This window comes from Puntigrus tetrazona, chromosome 13 (assembly GCF_018831695.1).
Source record: "Puntigrus tetrazona isolate hp1 chromosome 13, ASM1883169v1, whole genome shotgun sequence".
Lineage (NCBI taxonomy): Eukaryota > Metazoa > Chordata > Actinopteri > Cypriniformes > Cyprinidae > Puntigrus > Puntigrus tetrazona.
In genome coordinates this window covers 2,798,233-2,824,775 of record NC_056711.1, presented here as the reverse complement: position 1 = coordinate 2,824,775, position 26,543 = coordinate 2,798,233, and positions in this window count along the sequence as shown.

Sequence of the window (26,543 nt, the reverse complement as noted above, 5' to 3'; positions counted from 1 at the left end):
TGAGCAGCCGTCTGAGAGACAGCAGCTCTCCTGGATCTGGAGCGGCCGGAGGCTGCAATATTTCACACATCAGACACTTACAGCCTTCAATAATCAACCAATGTCACTGGTCACATCCTGTTCCTTTACATTTTTAAACTCTCTATTTGGTCTTGAAATGCATTTGAGCAGCTCTGTAGTTTCCCAGCATTATAATTGTGACAGAATTAAACACGTGTTTTCACATTCATTCAGTCAAACAATGAACATCACAGCATAACATACCAATAATAAACCAAAATTAAAACACTCACCACGTCTTTCACTCATATGAGCGGCTCACAATCTCCTCCAAACTCCATAAAAATCAATAAAATGTAATTAATTAATTAATTAAAGGAAGAATAAAGGGAAAAGGGAAGGGAAAAGAAAAGAAAGAAAGAAAGAAAGAAAGAAAGAAAGAAAGAAAGAAAGAAAGAAAGAAAGAAAGAAAATAAATAGGAAGAAATCTGAAATAAGAGAACAATAAAAACTTCCTTTAAACGCTACTCCTAAAATAAAAGTCTCCTCTCGATCTGAACTCCGTCGAAAATCTCAATCTCAGCAGTTAAGGATCTTCAAAAGTCTCTGAAATCGCCTCGCCTCTCAACCAGCAGATATTTATGGATTTTTGTGTTTATATGTGAAGAATTCATACGGTAACACGCGTCGCTATAGAAACCACAATTCAATTTACGTATACTTACGCCCGACGTCACGTGCGTGAACGTAACAGCGCGAGAGCACGCATTTATCGTTAGCGTTGCATTTTGTGAACTTTTTAATATTAATTTGCGAGATGTATTAATAAAGGCATAAATCAGAGATGTTATTTTGAGCTCTGGATAAATTGATTTCGCTATTTTCCCGCATATTTAACCGATAGTTGTCAGCAGGCCAATCAGCTTTCAGTATCTTCAGCGCGTCATCAAACCTGTTCGCAAACCTGCTTGAAAATAAAAACTATTATTGAAAAATATAGAATAATTGCAGATTTAGAAAAGTCGCATGGAAAATATTGGGAACTAGTGAAGTTTGATATGAGGACAGCCTTTGTTTATAAAGAAAAATTAGAAACAAAAACGAAAAAGAAAAACATTGAGTAAGAGATATTACTAAAATTGCCCAAGCAGAGGTCGGGGCAGGCAGAGAACAATCACTAAACGAAAAACAATCCGAGGTCAACGGGAAACTAGGCAGGAAACAGACAGAGAAACCGCTCAGAAACCATAGTCGGGCAAATCAAGACTAGATGTGTGAGTGGCTTTAATGTGTGCGTGAATGAGGTGCGGGTTTGACCGTGAAAAGGCTGATGGGAAATGTAGTCCGAGGTGCGACAGTGGCGATGATGTTGTGGTTATTTGCGGATGCTCAGGAATTTTATCCTCTCTTTTATGTCTCTCTGCCAGCTGATGTTTATGTGATCGTGTGAATATGTAATACGCTTCAACACCATAGTTCCTCTCCATGCTCACCTCGAAGTTGGAGGTTCTGGGACTCATCCCTGCGTCACTGGATCACCAACTTCCTGACCGACAGACCACAAGCCGTACAGATGGGAAAACACACCTCATCCTCCCTCACTCTCAGCACTGGAGCCCCCTCAGGGTTGTGTTCTGAGCCCCCTGCTGTACTCGCTGTACACACATGACTGTGTGGCCACTACAAACTCCACCACCATCATTAAATTTGCTGACGACACTGTCGTGGTGGGCCTGGTCTCCAACAACGATGAGATGGCCTACCTTCAGGAGATCAACAACCTGGAGAGATGGTGTCAGGAGAACAATCTGCTCCTGAACGTCAGCAAAACAAAGGAGTTAATAGTGGACTTAGTGGACAGCACGAAGCAGGTGCGCTCTTACCATCCCATCATGATCAACGGGACCCCAGTGGAGAGAGTGGACAGTTTCCGGTACCTGGGTGTTCACATCACGCAGGACCTGTCTTGGTCCTGTCACATCAACACCCTGGTGAAGAAGGCCCGGCAGCGTCTTTACCATCTGAGGCGGTTAAGGGACTTCAGACTCCCATCTCAGGTGCTCAGGAACTTTTACACCTGCACCATCGAGAGTGTCCTGACGGGAAACATCACCTCCTGGTTCGGGAACAGCACCATGCAGGACAGGCGAGCTCTTCAGAGGGTGGTACGGTCAGCTGAGCGCACCATCCGCACTGAGCTCCCTGTGCTGCAGCACATCTACAACAAGCGGTGCTGTACCAGGGCCAGGAAGATCGTGGAAGACCTCAGCCATCCCAACAATGGACTCTTTTCTCTGCTGCGTTCAGCAAAGCGCTTTCGTTCCCTGAAGGCAAACACAGAGAGATTGAGGAGGAGCTTCTTCCCGCAGGCCATTCGAGTCTGAACCAGAGAACGCCCAGTACCTAATCACCGGGATTCCCATGTCCACCCCTCTCCCCCCAGATACTCGCCACTTACAATTGGACAATTACACAGGAAAATATTGCACTAGTCACTTTGCACAGCCACTTTACACTTTACACTTTATATCTTATACTTTATATTTTATATTCTATACTTTTTTTATTTTTTATACTTTACTTTGCACACTTCTTTTTTATACATATTTTTTATATTTTATATTTATATATATAATTAAATTTGGCTTTCTATTTTAAAGCTGGATGGTTGTAAAGAACATTTCACTGCATGTCGTACATGTATGTATGTGTATGTGACAAATAAAATTTGAATTTGAATTTGAAATGACCACTTTTTCTTGTGGCACTGAATAAATAAAGCATTTTAAAAACTTATTAGTAAACCTTAACATTAATCCGAAATATTGATGAAATCCAAATAAAGAAAGGATCTCAAAACAAGACCAAGAGAAAAAAAATCCCATACAAATATACCATGAAGAAAGAATGGAGATTGAAGTTAGATGAAGTTCGATCGTTCTATTCAGATGGGATTAAAATTTCAAAAGGTGTTTAAACTATGAACACATTATTTTGGTTATTATTTAATAAACGCCATGTGACGTGAATGAGTGGATCACAAAATAAATGCATAATAGATATATATACACTAAATAAAGTAATGAATCAGTTGACGTATACGATTAATCAACAGTATGTGTATAATTTATTAGGATCAGATTAATCAGGGTTGCCAGTTTTTGGTTTTACTGAATCAATCTTGTGTTCCAGTATAAGGAGTCAACAATGTGTTTTTTAACCCTGGAAATCCTGACATGAATATTTTTGGTTCTGATATTTTTTAAATACAAAACACACATGAACTAAAAGTTTACATTGTAGCAACGTGTGTGTGTGTTTGTGCTGCCTCAAGACATCAAACATACACTTGTGTTGTGTTTTAGTTTCTTTTCTATGCACTTGTTCTTAGTTCATTAATAAAACATTGGGCCAAGGATGAAGGGTGATTTAAATCAAACATGATTGTATTCAAACTGAGCTAAAACATACAACACGAAACTAACATAGGAGAGTTATTCTAAGGTTTATTTGAACTAATCATGCAATGCAACCCGTCAACGATTCGTCCAAATTAGCTTCAGCAGTGCTCCATTAGGTTCATTTATTTACAGTGAAACTCATTTTGACAAACCCTCTTCAAGGACCAAACACACATTCAGCATTCGGCTCTCTTCTCTGGACAGATGACCACTGTCTGGAAATCCTTCATCATCCATTCATAATCATAGCCACATGAATACAACACTTGAAAAACCCCGAATATAAGCAGCATGATATTTAAAAAAAAAAAAAAAAAAAATGAAAAAATGAAAAAAAAAATTCAGGCAGAATCAATAATTTATGAATAATTTATTGTCATTGATTAAAAAAATGTACAATGTAATCAATTATTTTAGTGGCTCTAGGGCAGCCTGCAATCAATCAACTGAATAAATAAAGATTTCTTTCAAAATCTAATTATTAAGACTAATTATTATTAAGATCGTGTTCTGCTTATTTACACTTTTCTCGTATTTCTCTACACTAATTGTAGAGAAACTAAACATATCGATCTGTGGCTCCTGCAGCATCCACACAGAGCTCCTCACAGACTGGAGCAGAGGATCAAAACCCTTCACCATCAGTCCATGATCCTCTGCTCTTTCTGGAGGACGACCAGGAAGCTGTTCCCTGCACTTCCTGTGTCCCTCCTGCTCACCCTGTGCAAACAATCAATTTATCTAGTCTGATCCTAACAAGACAAGCAGATAAGTCAGATAAGTGTGTGTCACTGGCCACCTGCTCAGTGTAACCAAGGGTGGCGCTCAATGTCCTCTAAACCGGGCCGATCTGAGGCCGATACACTGAGACACCAGCCAATCAGCTGACGGCACTCTGTTACACACAACACAGTGTTCAGGAACACAGAAGCGCACGCTCCACCTGGATCTGGACGTGAGTTCGGTCTCTTGCCTGTGGACAGCTCTCTAGGGAAGTGCAGTCTGCTTCTGGAGGTGACCTCAATGTGCCTCTGAAGGGGAAACAGCCGCACAAGATGTTGTAGAGCGCGTCACCCGACCGACCAAACCGTAGCCGGTCCCGCGCGATAGCGCTGCCGCCGAAACCACTCAGGAGGGGCGTACTGAAGAGTGCCTGAGAGAGACAACAAGAGCACAGACGTCAACTGAAGAGGCTCCGGTCAAAACAGACTCCAAAGTCCACAAACAAACTCAGATCACTGCAGTGAGATCAAAGCAACCTGCAAAGTGTCTGTAGGCCGAGTCTTTGAGCAGATCTCCACAGCCAAGTCCAGCAGCTTGATGTCGTGTGAGTCTGTGGAGATCAGCAGGTTCTCCGGTTTGACGTCCCGGTGCAGGACTCATGGCTCTCGCAGTGTTTCAGCGCCGCGATCAGCTGCAGCAGCACTTTCTTGGCCAGACTCTCCTCCAGGCGTCCGTTCTGCTTACAGAAACTCTCCAGATCCTGGCAAGGAACGGGACGCTCCAGGACCAAGGTGTATCGTCTGGGAAAGTCTAACCACTCCAGCAGCTGCAGGACGTTGGGGCAGGCAGGAGCCGAATTGACCAGACTCATCAGCGCCACTTCCAGCGGCAGCTGATCCTGACCGCCCTGCAGGACAAGCGCCATGTTATATCCAGCGCTCAAGCAGAGCAAACAGAGCAACAGATCGGCTCTGAACTCACGACTCTCAGGCTCGGTGTTCCTCTCTTAGAGACGTGCTTGATGGCCACCTGTAGACAGATGAAGACCACGCTGACTACTTATCACCGACCACGCTTACCGACAGCAACATTTCTAAAGGCCGCTTAACTGAGGGAGGTGAGAGAAAGTCTTACTGGCAGTCCATCAGACCTGCGGGTCCCAGCGCACACCGAGCCGAATCCACCTCGCCCCAGCAATGGGCCCTTCACATACGCTTCTGCAACACACAAGATCACAAGAAACCTCTTTAACAGAAAACAAGCTGCGGCATCTGCACCTGTAACTGAACCTTACTGTAACGTGACAACTCGTTTAGTGAGTGGTGAGGTGTTTTAAGTGCACTCTGACCTCTGCGGAGCGTTTGGCAGCTCTTCTGTATGAGGGGGACGGACCCTCATCCTCCTGGCTGCCGCTCTGTCGCTTCCTCTTCCCGTGAGGCTGATCTGTGGACACAGAAACGGCCAACTCTGACGGCAGAGGAGCGATGTACCCAGGCAGCTCTTGGCTCCAAGGCTGGTTTGGGTTTGTCAGCGGTTCCCGAGCGCCTTCGCCAGAGCCGCGTCTCCCAACCTCCTGAGCAGCCGTCTGAGAGACAGCAGCTCTCCTGGATCTGGAGCGGCCGGAGGCTGCAATATTTCACACATCAGACACTTACAGCCTTCAATAATCAACCAATGTCACTGGTCACATCCTGTTCCTTTACATTTTTAAACTCTCTATTTGGTCTTGAAATGCATTTGAGCAGCTCTGTAGTTTCCCAGCATTATAATTGTGACAGAATTAAACACGTGTTTTCACATTCATTCAGTCAAACAATGAACATCACAGCATAACATACCAATAATAAACCAAAATTAAAACACTCACCACGTCTTTCACTCATATGAGCGGCTCACAATCTCCTCCAAACTCCAATAAATCAATAAAAATGTAATTAATTAATTAATTAAAGGAAGAATAAAGGGAAAAGGGAAGGAACAACGAAAGAAAGAAAGAAAGAAAGAAAGAAAATAAATAGGAAGAAATCTGAAATAAGAGAACAATAAAAACTTCCTTTAAACGCTACTCCTAAAATAAAAGTCTCCTCTCGATCTGAACTCCGTCGAAAATCTCAATCTCAGCAGTTAAGGATCTTCAAAAGTCTCTGAAATCGCCTCGTCTCTCAACCAGCAGATATTTATGGATTTTTGTGTTTATATGTGAAGAATTCATACGGTAACACGCGTCGCTATAGAAACCACAATTCAATTTACGTATACTTACGCCCGACGCGTCACGTGCGTGAACGTAACAGCGAGCGAGCACGCATTTATCGTTAGCGTTGCATTTTGTGAACTTTTTAATATTAATTTGCGAGATGTATTAATAAAGGCATAAATCAGAGATGTTATTTTGAGCTCTGGATAAATTGATTTCGCTATTTTCCCGCATATTTAACCGATAGTTGTCAGCAGGCCAATCAGCTTTCAGTATCTTCAGCGCGTCATCAAACCTGTTCGCAAACCTGCTTGAAAATAAAAACTATTATTGAAAAATATAGAATAATTGCAGATTTAGAAAAGTCGCATGGAAAATATTGGGAACTAGTGAAGTTTGATATGAGGACAGCCTTTGTTTATAAAGAAAAATTAGAAACAAAAACGAAAAAGAAAAACATTGAGTAAGAGATATTACTAAAATTGCCCAAGCAGAGGTCGGGGCAGGCAGAGAACAATCACTAAACGAAAAACAATCCGAGGTCAACGGGGAAACTAGGCAGGAAACAGACAGAGAAACCGCTCAGAAACCATAGTCGGGCAAATCAAGACTAGATGTGTGAGTGGCTTTAATGTGTGCGTGAATGAGGTGCGGGTTTGACCGTGAAAAGGCTGATGGGAAATGTAGTCCGAGGTGCGACAGTGGCGATGATGTTGTGGTTATTTGCGGATGCTCAGGAATTTTATCCCTCTCTTTTATGTCTCTCTGCCAGCTGATGTTTATGTGATCGTGTGAATATGTAATACGCTCAACACCATAGTTCCCTCCATGCTCACCTCGAAGTTGGAGGTTCTGGGACTCATCCCTGCGTCACTGGATCACCAACTTCCTGACCGACAGACCACAAGCCGTACAGATGGGAAAACACACCTCATCCTCCCTCACTCTCAGCACTGGAGCCCCTCAGGGTTGTGTTCTGAGCCCCCTGCTGTACTCGCTGTACACACATGACTGTGTGGCCACTACAAACTCCACCACCATCATTAAATTTGCTGACGACACTGTCGTGGTGGGCCTGGTCTCCAACAACGATGAGATGGCCTACCTTCAGGAGATCAACAACCTGGAGAGATGGTGTCAGGAGAACAATCTGCTCCTGAACGTCAGCAAAACAAAGGAGTTAATAGTGGACTTAGTGGACAGCACGAAGCAGGTGCGCTCTTACCATCCCATCATGATCAACGGACCCCAGTGGAGAGAGTGGACAGTTTCCGGTACCTGGGTGTTCACATCACGCAGGACCTGTCTTGGTCCTGTCACATCAACACCCTGGTGAAGAAGGCCCGGCAGCGTCTTTACCATCTGAGGCGGTTAAGGGACTTCAGACTCCCATCTCAGGTGCTCAGGAACTTTTACACCTGCACCATCGAGAGTGTCCTGACGGGAAACATCACCTCCTGGTTCGGGAACAGCACCATGCAGGACAGGCGAGCTCTTCAGAGGGTGGTACGGTCAGCTGAGCGCACCATCCGCACTGAGCTCCCTGTGCTGCAGCACATCTACAACAAGCGGTGCTGTACCAGGGCCAGGAAGATCGTGGAAGACCTCAGCCATCCCAACAATGGACTCTTTTCTCTGCTGCGTTCAGCAAAGCGCTTTCGTTCCCTGAAGGCAAACACAGAGAGATTGAGGAGGAGCTTCTTCCCGCAGGCCATTCGGAGTCTGAACCAGAGAACGCCCAGTACCTAATCACCGGGATTCCCATGTCCACCCCTCTTTCCCCAGATACTCGCCACTTACAATTGGACAATTACACAGGAAAATATTGCACTAGTCACTTTGCACAGCCACTTTACACTTTACACTTTATATCTTATACTTTATATTTTATATTCTATACTTTTTTTTTTTTTATACTTTACTTTGCACACTTCTTTTTTATACATATTTTTATATTTTATATTTATATATATAATTAAATTTGGCTTTCTATTTTAAAGCTGGATGGTTGTAAAGAACATTTCACTGCATGTCGTACCATGTATGTATGTGTATGTGACAAATAAAATTTGAATTTGAATTTGAAATGACCACTTTTTCTTGTGGCACTGAATAAATAAAGCATTTTAAAAAACTTATTAGTAAACCTTAACATTAATCCGAAATATTGATGAAATCCAAATAAAGAAAGGATCTCAAAACAAGACCAAGAGAAAAAAATCCCATACAAATATACCATGAAGAAAGAATGGAGATTGAAGTTAGATGAAGTTCGATCGTTCTATTCAGATGGGATTAAAATTTCAAAAGGTGTTTAAACTATGAACACATTATTTTGGTTATTATTTAATAAACGTCATGTGACGTGAATGAGTGGATCACAAAATAAATGCATAATAGATATATATACACTAAATAAAGTAATGAATCAGTTGACGTATACGATTAATCAACAGTATGTGTATAATTTATTAGGATCAGATTAATCAGGGTTGCCAGTTTTTGGTTTTACTGAATCAATCTTGTGTTCCAGTATAAGGAGTCAACAATGTGTTTTTAACCCTGGAAATCCTGACATGAATATTTTTGGTTCTGATATTTTTAAATACAAAACACACATGAACTAAAAGTTTACATTGTAGCAACGTGTGTGTGTGTTTGTGCTGCCTCAAGACATCAAACATACACTTGTGTTGTGTTTTAGTTTCTTTTCTATGCACTTGTTCTTAGTTCATTAATAAAACATTGGGCCAAGGATGAAGGGTGATTTAAATCAAACATGATTGTATTCAAACTGAGCTAAAACATACAACACGAAACTAACATAGGAGAGTTATTCTAAGGTTTATTTGAACTAATCATGCAATGCAACCCGTCAACGATTCGTCCAAATTAGCTTCAGCAGTGCTCCATTAGGTTCATTTATTTACAGTGAAACTCATTTTGACAAACCCTCTTCAAGGACCAAACACACATTCAGCATTCGGCTCTCTTCTCTGGACAGATGACCACTGTCTGGAAATCCCTTCATCATCCATTCATAATCATAGCCACATGAATACAACACTTGAAAAAACCCCGAATATAAGCAGCATGATATTTAAAAAAAAAAAAATGAAAAAATGAAAAAGAAAATTCAGGCAGAATCAATAATTTATGAATAATTTATTGTCATTGATTAAAAAAATGTACAATGTAATCAATTATTTTAGTGGCTCTAGGGCAGCCTGCAATCAATCAACTGAATAAATAAAGATTTCTTTCAAAATCTAATTATTAAGACTAATTATTATTAAGATCGTGTTCTGCTTATTTACACTTTTCTCGTATTTCTCTACACTAATTGTAGAGAAACTAAACATATCGATCTGTGGCTCCTGCAGCATCCACACAGAGCTCCTCACAGACTGGAGCAGAGGATCAAAACCCTTCACCATCAGTCCATGATCCTCTGCTCTTTCTGGAGGACGACCAGGAAGCTGTTCCCTGCACTTCCTGTGTCCCTCCTGCTCACCCTGTGCAAACAATCAATTTATCTAGTCTGATCCTAACAAGACAAGCAGATAAGTCAGATAAGTGTGTGTCACTGGCCACCTGCTCAGTGTAACCAAGGGTGGCGCTCAATGTCCTCTAAACCGGGCCGATCTGAGGCCGATACACTGAGACACCAGCCAATCAGCTGACGGCACTCTGTTACACACAACACAGTGTTCAGGAACACAGAAGCGCACGCTCCACCTGGATCTGGACGTGAGTTCGGTCTCTTGCCTGTGGACAGCTCTCTAGGGAAGTGCAGTCTGCTTCTGGAGGTGACCCTCAATGTGCCTCTGAAGGGGAAACAGCCGCACAAGATGTTGTAGAGCGTCACCCCGACCGACCAAACCGTAGCCGGTCCCGCGCGATAGCGCTGCCGCCGAAACCACTCAGGAGGGGCGTACTGAAGAGTGCCTGAGAGAGACAACAAGAGCACAGACGTCAACTGAAGAGGCTCCGGTCAAAACAGACTCCAAAGTCCACAAACAAACTCAGATCACTGCAGTGAGATCAAAGCAACCTGCAAAGTGTCTGTAGGCCGAGTCTTTGAGCAGATCTCCACAGCCGAAGTCCAGCAGCTTGATGTCGTGTGAGTCTGTGGAGATCAGCAGGTTCTCCGGTTTGACGTCCCGGTGCAGGACTCCGCGGCTCGCAGTGTGTTTCAGCGCCGCGATCAGCTGCAGCAGCACTTTCTTGGCAGACTCTCCTCCAGGCGTCCGTTCTGCTTACAGAAACTCTCCAGATCCTGGCAAGGAACGGGACGCTCCAGGACCAAGGTGTATCGTCTGGGAAAGTCTAACCACTCCAGCAGCTGCAGGACGTTGGGGCAGGCAGGAGCCGAATTGACCAGACTCATCAGCGCCACTTCCAGCGGCAGCTGATCCTGACCGTCCTGCAGGACAAGCGCTGCGTTATATCCAGCGCTCAAGCAGAGCAAACAGAGCAACAGATCGGCTCTGAACTCACGACTCTCAGGCTCGGTGTTCCTCTCTTAGAGACGTGCTTGATGGCCACCTGTAGACAGATGAAGACCACGCTGACTACTTATCACCGACCACGCTTTACCGACAGCAACATTTCTAAAGGCCGTTTAACTGAGGGAGGTGAGAGAAAGTCTTACTGGCAGTCCATCAGACCTGCGGGTCCCAGCGTACACCGAGCCGAATCCACCTCGCCCCAGCAATGGGCCCTTCACATACGCTTCTGCAACACACAAGATCACAAGAAACCTCTTTAACAGAAAACAAGCTGCGGCATCTGCACCTGTAACTGAACCTTACTGTAACGTGACAACTCGTTTAGTGAGTGGTGAGGTGTTTTAAGTGCACTCTGACCTCTGCGGGAGCGCTTGGCAGCTCTTCTGTATGAGGGGGACGGACCCTCATCCTCCTGGCTGCCGCTCTGTCGCTTCCTCTTCCCGTGAGGCTGATCTGTGGACACAGAAACGGCCAACTCTGACGGCAGAGGAGCGATGTACCCAGGCAGCTCTTGGCTCCAAGGCTGGTTTGGGTTTGTCAGCGGTTCCCGAGCGTCTTCGCCAGAGCCGCGTCTCCCAACCTCCTGAGCAGCCGTCTGAGAGACAGCAGCTCTCCTGGATCTGGAGCGGCGGAGGCTGCAATATTTCACACATCAGACACTTACAGCCTTCAATAATCAACCAATGTCACTGGTCACATCCTGTTCCTTTACATTTTTAAACTCTCTATTTGGTCTTGAAATGCATTTGAGCAGCTCTGTAGTTTCCCAGCATTATAATTGTGACAGAATTAAACACGTGTTTTCACATTCATTCAGTCAAACAATGAACATCACAGCATAACATACCAATAATAAACCAAAATTAAAACACTCACCACGTCTTTCACTCATATGAGCGGCTCACAATCTCCTCCAAACTCCAATAAATCAATAAAAATGTAATTAATTAATTAATTAAAGGAAGAATAAAGGGAAAAGGGAAGGAACAACGAAAGAAAGAAAGAAAGAAAGAAAATAAATAGGAAGAAATCTGAAATAAGAGAACAATAAAAACTTCCTTTAAACGCTACTCCTAAAATAAAAGTCTCCTCTCGATCTGAACTCCGTCGAAAATCTCAATCTCAGCAGTTAAGGATCTTCAAAAGTCTCTGAAATCGCCTCGTCTCTCAACCAGCAGATATTTATGGATTTTTGTGTTTATATGTGAAGAATTCATACGGTAACACGCGTCGCTATAGAAACCACAATTCAATTTACGTATACTTACGCCCGACGTCACGTGCGTGAACGTAACAGCGCGAGAGCACGCATTTATCGTTAGCGTTGCATTTTGTGAACTTTTTAATATTAATTTGCGAGATGTATTAATAAAGGCATAAATCAGAGATGTTATTTTGAGCTCTGGATAAATTGATTTCGCTATTTTCCCGCATATTTAACCGATAGTTGTCAGCAGGCCAATCAGCTTTCAGTATCTTCAGCGCGTCATCAAACCTGTTCGCAAACCTGCTTGAAAATAAAAACTATTATTGAAAAATATAGAATAATTGCAGATTTAGAAAAGTCGCATGGAAAATATTGGGAACTAGTGAAGTTTGATATGAGGACAGCCTTTGTTTATAAAGAAAAATTAGAAACAAAAACGAAAAAGAAAAACATTGAGTAAGAGATATTACTAAAATTGCCCAAGCAGAGGTCGGGGCAGGCAGAGAACAATCACTAAACGAAAAACAATCCGAGGTCAACGGGAAACTAGGCAGGAAACAGACAGAGAAACCGCTCAGAAACCATAGTCGGGGCAAATCAAGACTAGATGTGTGAGTGGCTTTAATGTGTGCGTGAATGAGGTGCGGTTTGACCGTGAAAAGGCTGATGGGAAATGTAGTCCGAGGTGCGACAGTGGCGATGATGTTGTGGTTATTTGCGGATGCTCAGGAATTTTATCCCTCTCTTTTATGTCTCTCTGCCAGCTGATGTTTATGTGATCGTGTGAATATGTAATACGCTCAACACCATAGTTCCCTCCATGCTCACCTCGAAGTTGGAGGTTCTGGGACTCATCCCTGCGTCACTGGATCACCAACTTCCTGACCGACAGACCACAAGCCGTACAGATGGGAAAACACACCTCATCCTCCCTCACTCTCAGCACTGGAGCCCCTCAGGGTTGTGTTCTGAGCCCCCTGCTGTACTCGCTGTGTACACACATGACTGTGTGGCCACTACAAACTCCACCACCATCATTAAATTTGCTGACGACACTGTCGTGGTGGGCCTGGTCTCCAACAACGATGAGATGGCCTACCTTCAGGAGATCAACAACCTGGAGAGATGGTGTCAGGAGAACAATCTGCTCCTGAACGTCAGCAAAACAAAGGAGTTAATAGTGGACTTAGTGGACAGCACGAAGCAGGTGCGCTCTTACCATCCCATCATGATCAACGGACCCCAGTGGAGAGAGTGGACAGTTTCCGGTACCTGGGTGTTCACATCACGCAGGACCTGTCTTGGTCCTGTCACATCAACACCCTGGTGAAGAAGGCCCGGCAGCGTCTTTACCATCTGAGGCGGTTAAGGGACTTCAGACTCCCATCTCAGGTGCTCAGGAACTTTTACACCTGCACCATCGAGAGTGTCCTGACGGGAAACATCACCTCCTGGTTCGGGAACAGCACCATGCAGGACAGGCGAGCTCTTCAGAGGGTGGTACGGTCAGCTGAGCGCACCATCCGCACTGAGCTCCCTGTGCTGCAGCACATCTACAACAAGCGGTGCTGTACCAGGGCCAGGAAGATCGTGGAAGACCTCAGCCATCCCAACAATGGACTCTTTTCTCTGCTGCGTTCAGCAAAGCGCTTTCGTTCCCTGAAGGCAAACACAGAGAGATTGAGGAGGAGCTTCTTCCCGCAGGCCATTCGGAGTCTGAACCAGAGAACGCCCAGTACCTAATCACCGGGATTCCCATGTCCACCCCTCTTTCCCCAGATACTCGCCACTTACAATTGGACAATTACACAGGAAAATATTGCACTAGTCACTTTGCACAGCCACTTTACACTTTACACTTTATATCTTATACTTTATATTTTATATTCTATACTTTTTTTTATTTTTTATACTTTACTTTGCACACTTCTTTTTTTATACATATTTTTTATATTTTATATTTATATATATAATTAAATTTGGCTTTCTATTTTAAAGCTAGATGGTTGTAAAGAACATTTCACTGCATGTCGTACCATGTATGTATGTGTATGTGACAAATAAAATTTGAATTTGAATTTGAAATGACCACTTTTTCTTGTGGCACTGAATAAATAAAGCATTTTAAAAAACTTATTAGTAAACCTTAACATTAATCCGAAATATTGATGAAATCCAAATAAAGAAAGGATCTCAAAACAAGACCAAGAGAAAAAAAAATCCCATACAAATATACCATGAAGAAAGAATGGAGATTGAAGTTAGATGAAGTTCGATCGTTCTATTCAGATGGGATTAAAATTTCAAAAGGTGTTTAAACTATGAACACATTATTTTGGTTATTATTTAATAAACGCCATGTGACGTGAATGAGTGGATCACAAAATAAATGCATAATAGATATATATACACTAAATAAAGTAATGAATCAGTTGACGTATACGATTAATCAACAGTATGTGTATAATTTATTAGGATCAGATTAATCAGGGTTGCCAGTTTTTGGTTTTACTGAATCAATCTTGTGTTCCAGTATAAGGAGTCAACAATGTGTTTTTAACCCTGGAAATCCTGACATGAATATTTTTGGTTCTGATATTTTTAAATACAAAACACACATGAACTAAAAGTTTACATTGTAGCAACGTGTGTGTGTGTTTGTGCTGCCTCAAGACATCAAACATACACTTGTGTTGTGTTTTAGTTTCTTTTCTATGCACTTGTTCTTAGTTCATTAATAAAACATTGGGCCAAGGATGAAGGGTGATTTAAATCAAACATGATTGTATTCAAACTGAGCTAAAACATACAACACGAAACTAACATAGGAGAGTTATTCTAAGGTTTATTTGAACTAATCATGCAATGCAACCCGTCAACGATTCGTCCAAATTAGCTTCAGCAGTGCTCCATTAGGTTCATTTATTTACAGTGAAACTCATTTTGACAAACCCTCTTCAAGGACCAAACACACATTCAGCATTCGGCTCTCTTCTCTGGACAGATGACCACTGTCTGGAAATCCCTTCATCATCCATTCATAATCATAGCCACATGAATACAACACTTGAAAAAACCCGAATATAAGCAGCATGATATTTAAAAAAAAAAAAATGAAAAAAATGAAAAAGAAAATTCAGGCAGAATCAATAATTTATGAATAATTTATTGTCATTGATTAAAAAAATGTACAATGTAATCAATTATTTTAGTGGCTCTAGGGCAGCCTGCAATCAATCAACTGAATAAATAAAGATTTCTTTCAAAATCTAATTATTAAGACTAATTATTATTAAGATCGTGTTCTGCTTATTTACACTTTTCTCGTATTTCTCTACACTAATTGTAGAGAAACTAAACATATCGATCTGTGGCTCCTGCAGCATCCACACAGAGCTCCTCACAGACTGGAGCAGAGGATCAAAACCCTTCACCATCAGTCCATGATCCTCTGCTCTTTCTGGAGGACGACCAGGAAGCTGTTCCCTGCACTTCCTGTGTCCCTCCTGCTCACCCTGTGCAAACAATCAATTTATCTAGTCTGATCCTAACAAGACAAGCAGATAAGTCAGATAAGTGTGTGTCACTGGCCACCTGCTCAGTGTAACCAAGGGTGGCGCTCAATGTCCTCTAAACCGGGCCGATCTGAGGCCGATACACTGAGACACCAGCCAATCAGCTGACGGCACTCTGTTACACACAACACAGTGTTCAGGAACACAGAAGCGCACGCTCCACCTGGATCTGGACGTGAGTTCGGTCTCTTGCCTGTGGACAGCTCTCTAGGGAAGTGCAGTCTGCTTCTGGAGGTGACCCTCAATGTGCCTCTGAAGGGGAAACAGCCGCACAAGATGTTGTAGAGCGTCACCCCGACCGACCAAACCGTAGCCGGTCCCGCGCGATAGCGCTGCCGCCGAAACCACTCAGGAGGGGCGTACTGAAGAGTGCCTGAGAGAGACAACAAGAGCACAGACGTCAACTGAAGAGGCTCCGGTCAAAACAGACTCCAAAGTCCACAAACAAACTCAGATCACTGCAGTGAGATCAAAGCAACCTGCAAAGTGTCTGTAGGCCGAGTCTTTGAGCAGATCTCCACAGCCGAAGTCCAGCAGCTTGATGTCGTGTGAGTCTGTGGAGATCAGCAGGTTCTCCGGTTTGACGTCCCGGTGCAGGACTCCGCGGCTCTCGCAGTGTTTCAGCGCCGCGATCAGCTGCAGCAGCACTTTCTTGGCCAGACTCTCCTCCAGGCGTCCGTTCTGCTTACAGAAACTCTCCAGATCCTGGCAAGGAACGGGACGCTCCAGGACCAAGGTGTATCGTCTGGGAAAGTCTAACCACTCCAGCAGCTGCAGGACGTTGGGGCAGGCAGGAGCCGAATTGACCAGACTCATCAGCGCCACTTCCAGCGGCAGCTGATCCTGACCGTCCTGCAGGACAAGCGCTGCGTTATATCCAGCGCTCAAGCAGAGCAAACAGAGCAACAGATCGGCTCTGAACTCACGACTCTCAGGCTCGGTGTTCCTCTCTTAGAGACGTGCTTGATGGCCACCTGTAGACAGATGAAGACCACGCTGACTACTTATCACCGACCACGCTTACCGACAGCAACATTTCTAAAGGCCGTTTAACTGAGGGAGGTGAGAGAAAGTCTTACTGGCAGTCCATCAGACCTGCGGGTCCCAGCGTACACCGAGCCGAATCCACCTCGCCCCAGCAATGGGCCCTTCACATACGCTTCTGCAACACACAAGATCACAAGAAACCTCTTTAACAGAAAACAAGCTGCGGCATCTGCACCTGTAACTGAACCTTACTGTAACGTGACAACTCGTTTAGTGAGTGGTGAGGTGTTTTAAGTGCACTCTGACCTCTGCGGGAGCGTTTGGCAGCTCTTCTGTATGAGGGGGACGGACCCTCATCCTCCTGGCTGCCGCTCTGTCGCTTCCTCTTCCCGTGAGGCTGATCTGTGGACACAGAAACGGCCAACTCTGACGGCAGAGGAGCGATGTACCCAGGCAGCTCTTGGCTCCAAGGCTGGTTTGGGTTTGTCAGCGGTTCCCGAGCGTCTTCGCCAGAGCCGCGTCTCCCAACCTCCTGAGCAGCCGTCTGAGAGACAGCAGCTCTCCTGGATCTGGAGCGGCCGGAGGCTGCAATATTTCACACATCAGACACTTACAGCCTTCAATAATCAACCAATGTCACTGGTCACATCCTGTTCCTTTACATTTTTAAACTCTCTATTTGGTCTTGAAATGCATTTGAGCAGCTCTGTAGTTTCCCAGCATTATAATTGTGACAGAATTAAACACGTGTTTTCACATTCATTCAGTCAAACAATGAACATCACAGCATAACATACCAATAATAAACCAAAAATTAAAACACTCACCACGTCTTTCACTCATATGAGCGGCTCACAATCTCCTCCAAACTCCAATAAATCAATAAAAATGTAATTAATTAATTAATTAAAGGAAGAATAAAGGGAAAAGGGAAAGGAACAAAAGAAAGAAAGAAAGAAAGAAAGAAAATAAATAGGAAGAAATCTGAAATAAGAGAACAATAAAAACTTCCTTTAAACGCTACTCCTAAAATAAAAGTCTCCTCTCGATCTGAACTCCGTCGAAAATCTCAATCTCAGCAGTTAAGGATCTTCAAAAGTCTCTGAAATCGCCTCGTCTCTCAACCAGCAGATATTTATGGATTTTTGTGTTTATATGTGAAGAATTCATACGGTAACACGCGTCGCTATAGAAACCACAATTCAATTTACGTATACTTACGCCCGACGTCACGTGCGTGAACGTAACAGCGCGAGAGCACGCATTTATCGTTAGCGTTGCATTTTGTGAACTTTTTAATATTAATTTGCGAGATGTATTAATAAAGGCATAAATCAGAGATGTTATTTTGAGCTCTGGATAAATTGATTTCGCTATTTTCCCGCATATTTAACCGATAGTTGTCAGCAGGCCAATCAGCTTTCAGTATCTTCAGCGCGTCATCAAACCTGTTCGCAAACCTGCTTGAAAATAAAAACTATTATTGAAAAATATAGAATAATTGCAGATTTAGAAAAGTCGCATGGAAAATATTGGGAACTAGTGAAGTTTGATATGAGGACAGCCTTTGTTTATAAAGAAAAATTAGAAACAAAAACGAAAAAGAAAAACATTGAGTAAGAGATATTACTAAAATTGCCCAAGCAGAGGTCGGGGCAGGCAGAGAACAATCACTAAACGAAAAACAATCCGAGGTCAACGGGAAACTAGGCAGGAAACAGACAGAGAAACCGCTCAGAAACCATAGTCGGGGCAAATCAAGACTAGATGTGTGAGTGGCTTTAATGTGTGCGTGAATGAGGTGCGGGTTTGACCGTGAAAAGGCTGATGGGAAATGTAGTCCGAGGTGCGACAGTGGCGATGATGTTGTGGTTATTTGCGGATGCTCAGGAATTTTATCCCTCTCTTTTATGTCTCTCTGCCAGCTGATGTTTATGTGATCGTGTGAATATGTAATACGTTCAACACCATAGTTCCCTCCATGCTCACCTCGAAGTTGGAGGTTCTGGGACTCATCCCTGCGTCACTGGATCACCAACTTCCTGACCGACAGACCACAAGCCGTACAGATGGGAAAACACACCTCATCCTCCCTCACTCTCAGCACTGGAGCCCCTCAGGGTTGTGTTCTGAGCCCCCTGCTGTACTCGCTGTACACACATGACTGTGTGGCCACTACAAACTCCACCACCATCATTAAATTTGCTGACGACACTGTCGTGGTGGGCCTGGTCTCCAACAACGATGAGATGGCCTACCTTCAGGAGATCAACAACCTGGAGAGATGGTGTCAGGAGAACAATCTGCTCCTGAACGTCAGCAAAACAAAGGAGTTAATAGTGGACTTAGTGGACAGCACGAAGCAGGTGCGCTCTTACCATCCCATCATGATCAACGGGACCCCAGTGGAGAGAGTGGACAGTTTCCGTACCTGGGTGTTCACATCACGCAGGACCTGTCTTGGTCCTGTCACATCAACACCCTGGTGAAGAAGGCCCGGCAGCGTCTTTACCATCTGAGGCGGTTAAGGGACTTCAGACTCCCATCTCAGGTGCTCAGGAACTTTTACACCTGCACCATCGAGAGTGTCCTGACGGGAAACATCACCTCCTGGTTCGGGAACAGCACCATGCAGGACAGGCGAGCTCTTCAGAGGGTGGTACGGTCAGCTGAGCGCACCATCCGCACTGAGCTCCCTGTGCTGCAGCACATCTACAACAAGCGGTGCTGTACCAGGGCCAGGAAGATCGTGGAAGACCTCAGCCATCCCAACAATGGACTCTTTTCTCTGCTGCGTTCAGCAAAGCGCTTTCGTTCCCTGAAGGCAAACACAGAGAGATTGAGGAGGAGCTTCTTCCCGCAGGCCATTCGAGTCTGAACCAGAGAACGCCCAGTACCTAATCACCGGGATTCCCATGTCCACCCTCTTTCCCCAGATACTCGCCACTTACAATTGGACAATTACACAGGAAAATATTGCACTAGTCACTTTGCACAGCCACTTTACACTTTACACTTTATATCTTATACTTTATATTTTATATTCTATACTTTTTTTATTTTTATACTTTACTTTGCACACTTCTTTTTTATACATATTTTTATATTTTATATTTATATATATAATTAAATTTGGCTTTCTATTTTAAAGCTGGATGGTTGTAAAGAACATTTCACTGCATGTCGTACCATGTATGTATGTGTATGTGACAAATAAAATTTGAATTTGAATTTGAAATGACCACTTTTTCTTGTGGCACTGAATAAATAAAGCATTTTAAAAACTTATTAGTAAACCTTAACATTAATCCGAAATATTGATGAAATCCAAATAAAGAAAGGATCTCAAAACAAGACCAAGAGAAAAAAATCCCATACAAATATACCATGAAGAAAGAATGGAGATTGAAGTTAGATGAAGTTCGATCGTTCTATTCAGATGGGATTAAAATTTCAAAAGGTGTTTAAACTATGAACACATTATTTTGGTTATTATTTAATAAACGCCATGTGACGTGAATGAGTGGATCACAAAATAAATGCATAATAGATATATATACACTAAATAAAGTAATGAATCAGTTGACGTATACGATTAATCAACAGTATGTGTATAATTTATTAGGATCAGATTAATCAGGGTTGCCAGTTTTTGGTTTTACTGAATCAATCTTGTGTTCCAGTATAAGGAGTCAACAATGTGTTTTTAACCCTGGAAATCCTGACATGAATATTTTTGGTTCTGATATTTTTAAATACAAAACACACATGAACTAAAAGTTTACATTGTAGCAACGTGTGTGTGTGTTTGTGCTGCCTCAAGACATCAAACATACACTTGTGTTGTGTTTTAGTTTCTTTTCTATGCACTTGTTCTTAGTTCATTAATAAAACATTGGGCCAAGGATGAAGGGTGATTTAAATCAAACATGATTGTATTCAAACTGAGCTAAAACATACAACACGAAACTAACATAGGAGAGTTATTCTAAGGTTTATTTGAACTAATCATGCAATGCAACCCGTCAACGATTCGTCCAAATTAGCTTCAGCAGTGCTCCATTAGGTTCATTTATTTACAGTGAAACTCATTTTGACAAACCCTCTTCAAGGACCAAACACACATTCAGCATTCGGCTCTCTTCTCTGGACAGATGACCACTGTCTGGAAATCCCTTCATCATCCATTCATAATCATAGCCACATGAATACAACACTTGAAAAAACCCCGAATATAAGCAGCATGATATTTAAAAAAAAAAAAAAAAAATGAAAAAATGAAAAAGAAAATTCAGGCAGAATCAATAATTTATGAATAATTTATTGTCATTGATTAAAAAAATGTACAATGTAATCAATTATTTTAGTGGCTCTAGGGCAGCCTGCAATCAATCAACTGAATAAATAAAGATTTCTTTCAAAATCTAATTATTAAGACTAATTATTATTAAGATCGTGTTCTGCTTATTTACACTTTTCTCGTATTTCTCTACACTAATTGTAGAGAAACTAAACATATCGATCTGTGGCTCCTGCAGCATCCACACAGAGCTCCTCACAGACTGGAGCAGAGGATCAAAACCCTTCACCATCAGTCCATGATCCTCTGCTCTTTCTGGAGGACGACCAGGAAGCTGTTCCCTGCACTTCCTGTGTCCCTCCTGCTCACCCTGTGCAAACAATCAATTTATCTAGTCTGATCCTAACAAGACAAGCAGATAAGTCAGATAAGTGTGTGTCACTGGCCACCTGCTCAGTGTAACCAAGGGTGGCGCTCAATGTCCTCTAAACCGGGCCGATCTGAGGCCGATACACTGAGACACCAGCCAATCAGCTGACGGCACTCTGTTACACACAACACAGTGTTCAGGAACACAGAAGCGCACGCTCCACCTGGATCTGGACGTGAGTTCGGTCTCTTGCCTGTGGACAGCTCTCTAGGAAGTGCAGTCTGCTTCTGGAGGTGACCCTCAATGTGCCTCTGAAGGGGAAACAGCCGCACAAGATGTTGTAGAGCGTCACCCCGACCGACCAAACCGTAGCCGGTCCCGCGCGATAGCGCTGCCGCCGAAAACCACTCAGGAGGGGCGTACTGAAGAGTGCCTGAGAGAGACAACAAGAGCACAGACGTCAACTGAAGAGGCTCCGGTCAAAACAGACTCCAAAGTCCACAAACAAACTCAGATCACTGCAGTGAGATCAAAGCAACCTGCAAAGTGTCTGTAGGCCGAGTCTTTGAGCAGATCTCCACAGCCAAGTCCAGCAGCTTGATGTCGTGTGAGTCTGTGGAGATCAGCAGGTTCTCCGGTTTGACGTCCCGGTGCAGGACTCATGCGGCTCTCGCAGTGTTTCAGCGCCGCGATCAGCTGCAGCAGCACTTTCTTGGCCAGACTCTCCTCCAGGCGTCCGTTCTGCTTACAGAAACTCTCCAGATCCTGGCAAGGAACGGGACGCTCCAGGACCAAGGTGTATCGTCTGGGAAAGTCTAACCACTCCAGCAGCTGCAGGACGTTGGGGCAGGCAGGAGCCGAATTGACCAGACTCATCAGCGCCACTTCCAGCGGCAGCTGATCCTGACCGTCCTGCAGGACAAGCGCTGCGTTATATCCAGCGCTCAAGCAGAGCAAACAGAGCAACAGATCGGCTCTGAACTCACGACTCTCAGGCTCGGTGTTCCTCTCTTAGAGACGTGCTTGATGGCCACCTGTAGACAGATGAAGACCACGCTGACTACTTATCACCGACCACGTTTACCGACAGCAACATTTCTAAAGGCCGTTTAACTGAGGGAGGTGAGAGAAAGTCTTACTGGCAGTCCATCAGACCTGCGGGTCCCAGCGTACACCGAGCCGAATCCACCTCGCCCCAGCAATGGGCCCTTCACATACGCTTCTGCAACACACAAGATCACAAGAAACCTCTTTAACAGAAAACAAGCTGCGGCATCTGCACCTGTAACTGAACCTTACTGTAACGTGACAACTCGTTTAGTGAGTGGTGAGGTGTTTTAAGTGCACTCTGACCTCTGCGGGAGCGTTTGGCAGCTCTTCTGTATGAGGGGGACGGACCCTCATCCTCCTGGCTGCCGCTCTGTCGCCTCTCCTCTCCCGTGAGGCTGATCTGTGGACACAGAAACGGCCAACTCTGACGGCAGAGGAGCGATGTACCCAGGCAGCTCTTGGCTCCAAGGCTGGTTTGGGTTTGTCAGCGGTTCCCGAGCGTCTTCGCCAGAGCCGCGTCTCCCAACCTCCTGAGCAGCCGTCTGAGAGACAGCAGCTCTCCTGGATCTGGAGCGGCCGGAGGCTGCAATATTTCACACATCAGACACTTACAGCCTTCAATAATCAACCAATGTCACTGGTCACATCCTGTTCCTTTACATTTTTAAACTCTCTATTTGGTCTTGAAATGCATTTGAGCAGCTCTGTAGTTTCCCAGCATTATAATTGTGACAGAATTAAACACGTGTTTTCACATTCATTCAGTCAAACAATGAACATCACAGCATAACATACCAATAATAAACCAAAATTAAAACACTCACCACGTCTTTCACTCATATGAGCGGCTCACAATCTCCTCCAAACTCCAATAAATCAATAAAAATGTAATTAATTAATTAATTAAAGGAAGAATAAAGGGAAAAGGGAAGGAACAACGGAACAACGAAAGAAAGAAAGAAAGAAAGAAAATAAATAGGAAGAAATCTGAAATAAGAGAACAATAAAAACTTCCTTTAAACGCTACTCCTAAAATAAAAGTCTCCTCTCGATCTGAACTCCGTCGAAAATCTCAATCTCAGCAGTTAAGGATCTTCAAAAGTCTCTGAAATCGCCTCGTCTCTCAACCAGCAGATATTTATGGATTTTTGTGTTTATATGTGAAGAATTCATACGGTAACACGCGTCGCTATAGAAACCACAATTCAATTTACGTATACTTACGCCCGACGTCACGTGCGTGAGAACGTAACAGCGAGAGCACGCATTTATCGTTAGCGTTGCATTTTGTGAACTTTTTAATATTAATTTGCGAGATGTATTAATAAAGGCATAAATCAGAGATGTTATTTTGAGCTCTGGATAAATTGATTTCGCTATTTTCCCGCATATTTAACCGATAGTTGTCAGCAGGCCAATCAGCTTTCAGTATCTTCAGCGCGTCATCAAACCTGTTCGCAAACCTGCTTGAAAATAAAAACTATTATTGAAAAATATAGAATAATTGCAGATTTAGAAAAGTCGCATGGAAAATATTGGGAACTAGTGAAGTTTGATATGAGGACAGCCTTTGTTTATAAAGAAAAATTAGAAACAAAAACGAAAAAGAAAAACATTGAGTAAGAGATATTACTAAAATTGCCCAAGCAGAGGTCGGGGCAGGCAGAGAACAATCACTAAACGAAAAACAATCCGAGGTCAACGGGGAAACTAGGCAGGAAACAGACAGAGAAACCGCTCAGAAACCATAGTCGGGGCAAATCAAGACTAGATGTGTGAGTGGCTTTAATGTGTGCGTGAATGAGGTGCGGGTTTGACCGTGAAAAGGCTGATGGGAAATGTAGTCCGAGGTGCGACAGTGGCGATGATGTTGTGGTTATTTGCGGATGCTCAGGAATTTTATCCCTCTCTTTTATGTCTCTCTGCCAGCTGATGTTTATGTGATCGTGTGAATATGTAATACGTTCAACACCATAGTTCCCTCCATGCTCACCTCGAAGTTGGAGGTTCTGGGACTCATCCCTGCGTCACTGGATCACCAACTTCCTGACCGACAGACCACAAGCCGTACAGATGGGAAAACACACCTCATCCTCCCTCACTCTCAGCACTGGAGCCCCTCAGGGTTGTGTTCTGAGCCCCCTGCTGTACTCGCTGTACACACATGACTGTGTGGCCACTACAAACTCCACCACCATCATTAAATTTGCTGACGACACTGTCGTGGTGGGCCTGGTCTCCAACAACGATGAGATGGCCTACCTTCAGGAGATCAACAACCTGGAGAGATGGTGTCAGGAGAACAATCTGCTCCTGAACGTCAGCAAAACAAAGGAGTTAATAGTGGACTTAGTGGACAGCACGAAGCAGGTGCGCTCTTACCATCCCATCATGATCAACGGGACCCCAGTGGAGAGAGTGGACAGTTTCCGGTACCTGGGTGTTCACATCACGCAGGACCTGTCTTGGTCCTGTCACATCAACACCCTGGTGAAGAAGGCCCGGCAGCGTCTTTACCATCTGAGGCGGTTAAGGGACTTCAGACTCCCATCTCAGGTGCTCAGGAACTTTTACACCTGCACCATCGAGAGTGTCCTGACGGGAAACATCACCTCCTGGTTCGGGAACAGCACCATGCAGGACAGGCGAGCTCTTCAGAGGGTGGTACGGTCAGCTGAGCGCACCATCCGCACTGAGCTCCCTGTGCTGCAGCACATCTACAACAAGCGGTGCTGTACCAGGGCCAGGAAGATCGTGGAAGACCTCAGCCATCCCAACAATGGACTCTTTTCTCTGCTGCGTTCAGCAAAGCGCTTTCGTTCCCTGAAGGCAAACACAGAGAGATTGAGGAGGAGCTTCTTCCCGCAGGCCATTCGAGTCTGAACCAGAGAACGCCCAGTACCTAATCACCGGGATTCCCATGTCCACCCCTCTTTCCCCAGATACTCGCCACTTACAATTGGACAATTACACAGGAAAATATTGCACTAGTCACTTTGCACAGCCACTTTACACTTTACACTTTATATCTTATACTTTATATTTTATATTCTATACTTTTTTTATTTTTATACTTTACTTTGCACACTTCTTTTTATACATATTTTTATATTTTATATTTATATATATAATTAAATTTGGCTTTCTATTTTAAAGCTGGATGGTTGTAAAGAACATTTCACTGCATGTCGTACCATGTATGTATGTGTATGTGACAAATAAAATTTTAATTTGAATTTGAAATGACCACTTTTTCTTGTGGCACTGAATAAATAAAGCATTTTAAAAAACTTATTAGTAAACCTTAACATTAATCCGAAATATTGATGAAATCCAAATAAAGAAAGGATCTCAAAACAAGACCAAGAGAAAAAAAAATCCCATACAAATATACCATGAAGAAAGAATGGAGATTGAAGTTAGATGAAGTTCGATCGTTCTATTCAGATGGGATTAAAATTTCAAAAGGTGTTTAAACTATGAACACATTATTTTGGTTATTATTATTTAATAAACGTCATGTGACGTGAATGAGTGGATCACAAAATAAATGCATAATAGATATATATACACTAAATAAAGTAATGAATCAGTTGACGTATACGATTAATCAACAGTATGTGTATAATTTATTAGGATCAGATTAATCAGGGTTGCCAGTTTTTGGTTTTACTGAATCAATCTTGTGTTCCAGTATAAGGAGTCAACAATGTGTTTTTAACCCTGGAAATCCTGACATGAATATTTTTGGTTCTGATATTTTTAAATACAAAACACACATGAACTAAAAGTTTACATTGTAGCAACGTGTGTGTGTGTTTGTGCTGCCTCAAGACATCAAACATACACTTGTGTTGTGTTTTAGTTTCTTTTCTATGCACTTGTTCTTAGTTCATTAATAAAACATTGGGCCAAGGATGAAGGGTGATTTAAATCAAACATGATTGTATTCAAACTGAGCTAAAACATACAACACAGAAACTAACATAGGAGAGTTATTCTAAGGTTTATTTGAACTAATCATGCAATGCAACCCGTCAACGATTCGTCCAAATTAGCTTCAGCAGTGCTCCATTAGGTTCATTTATTTACAGTGAAACTCATTTTGACAAACCCTCTTCAAGGACCAAACACACATTCAGCATTCGGCTCTCTTCTCTGG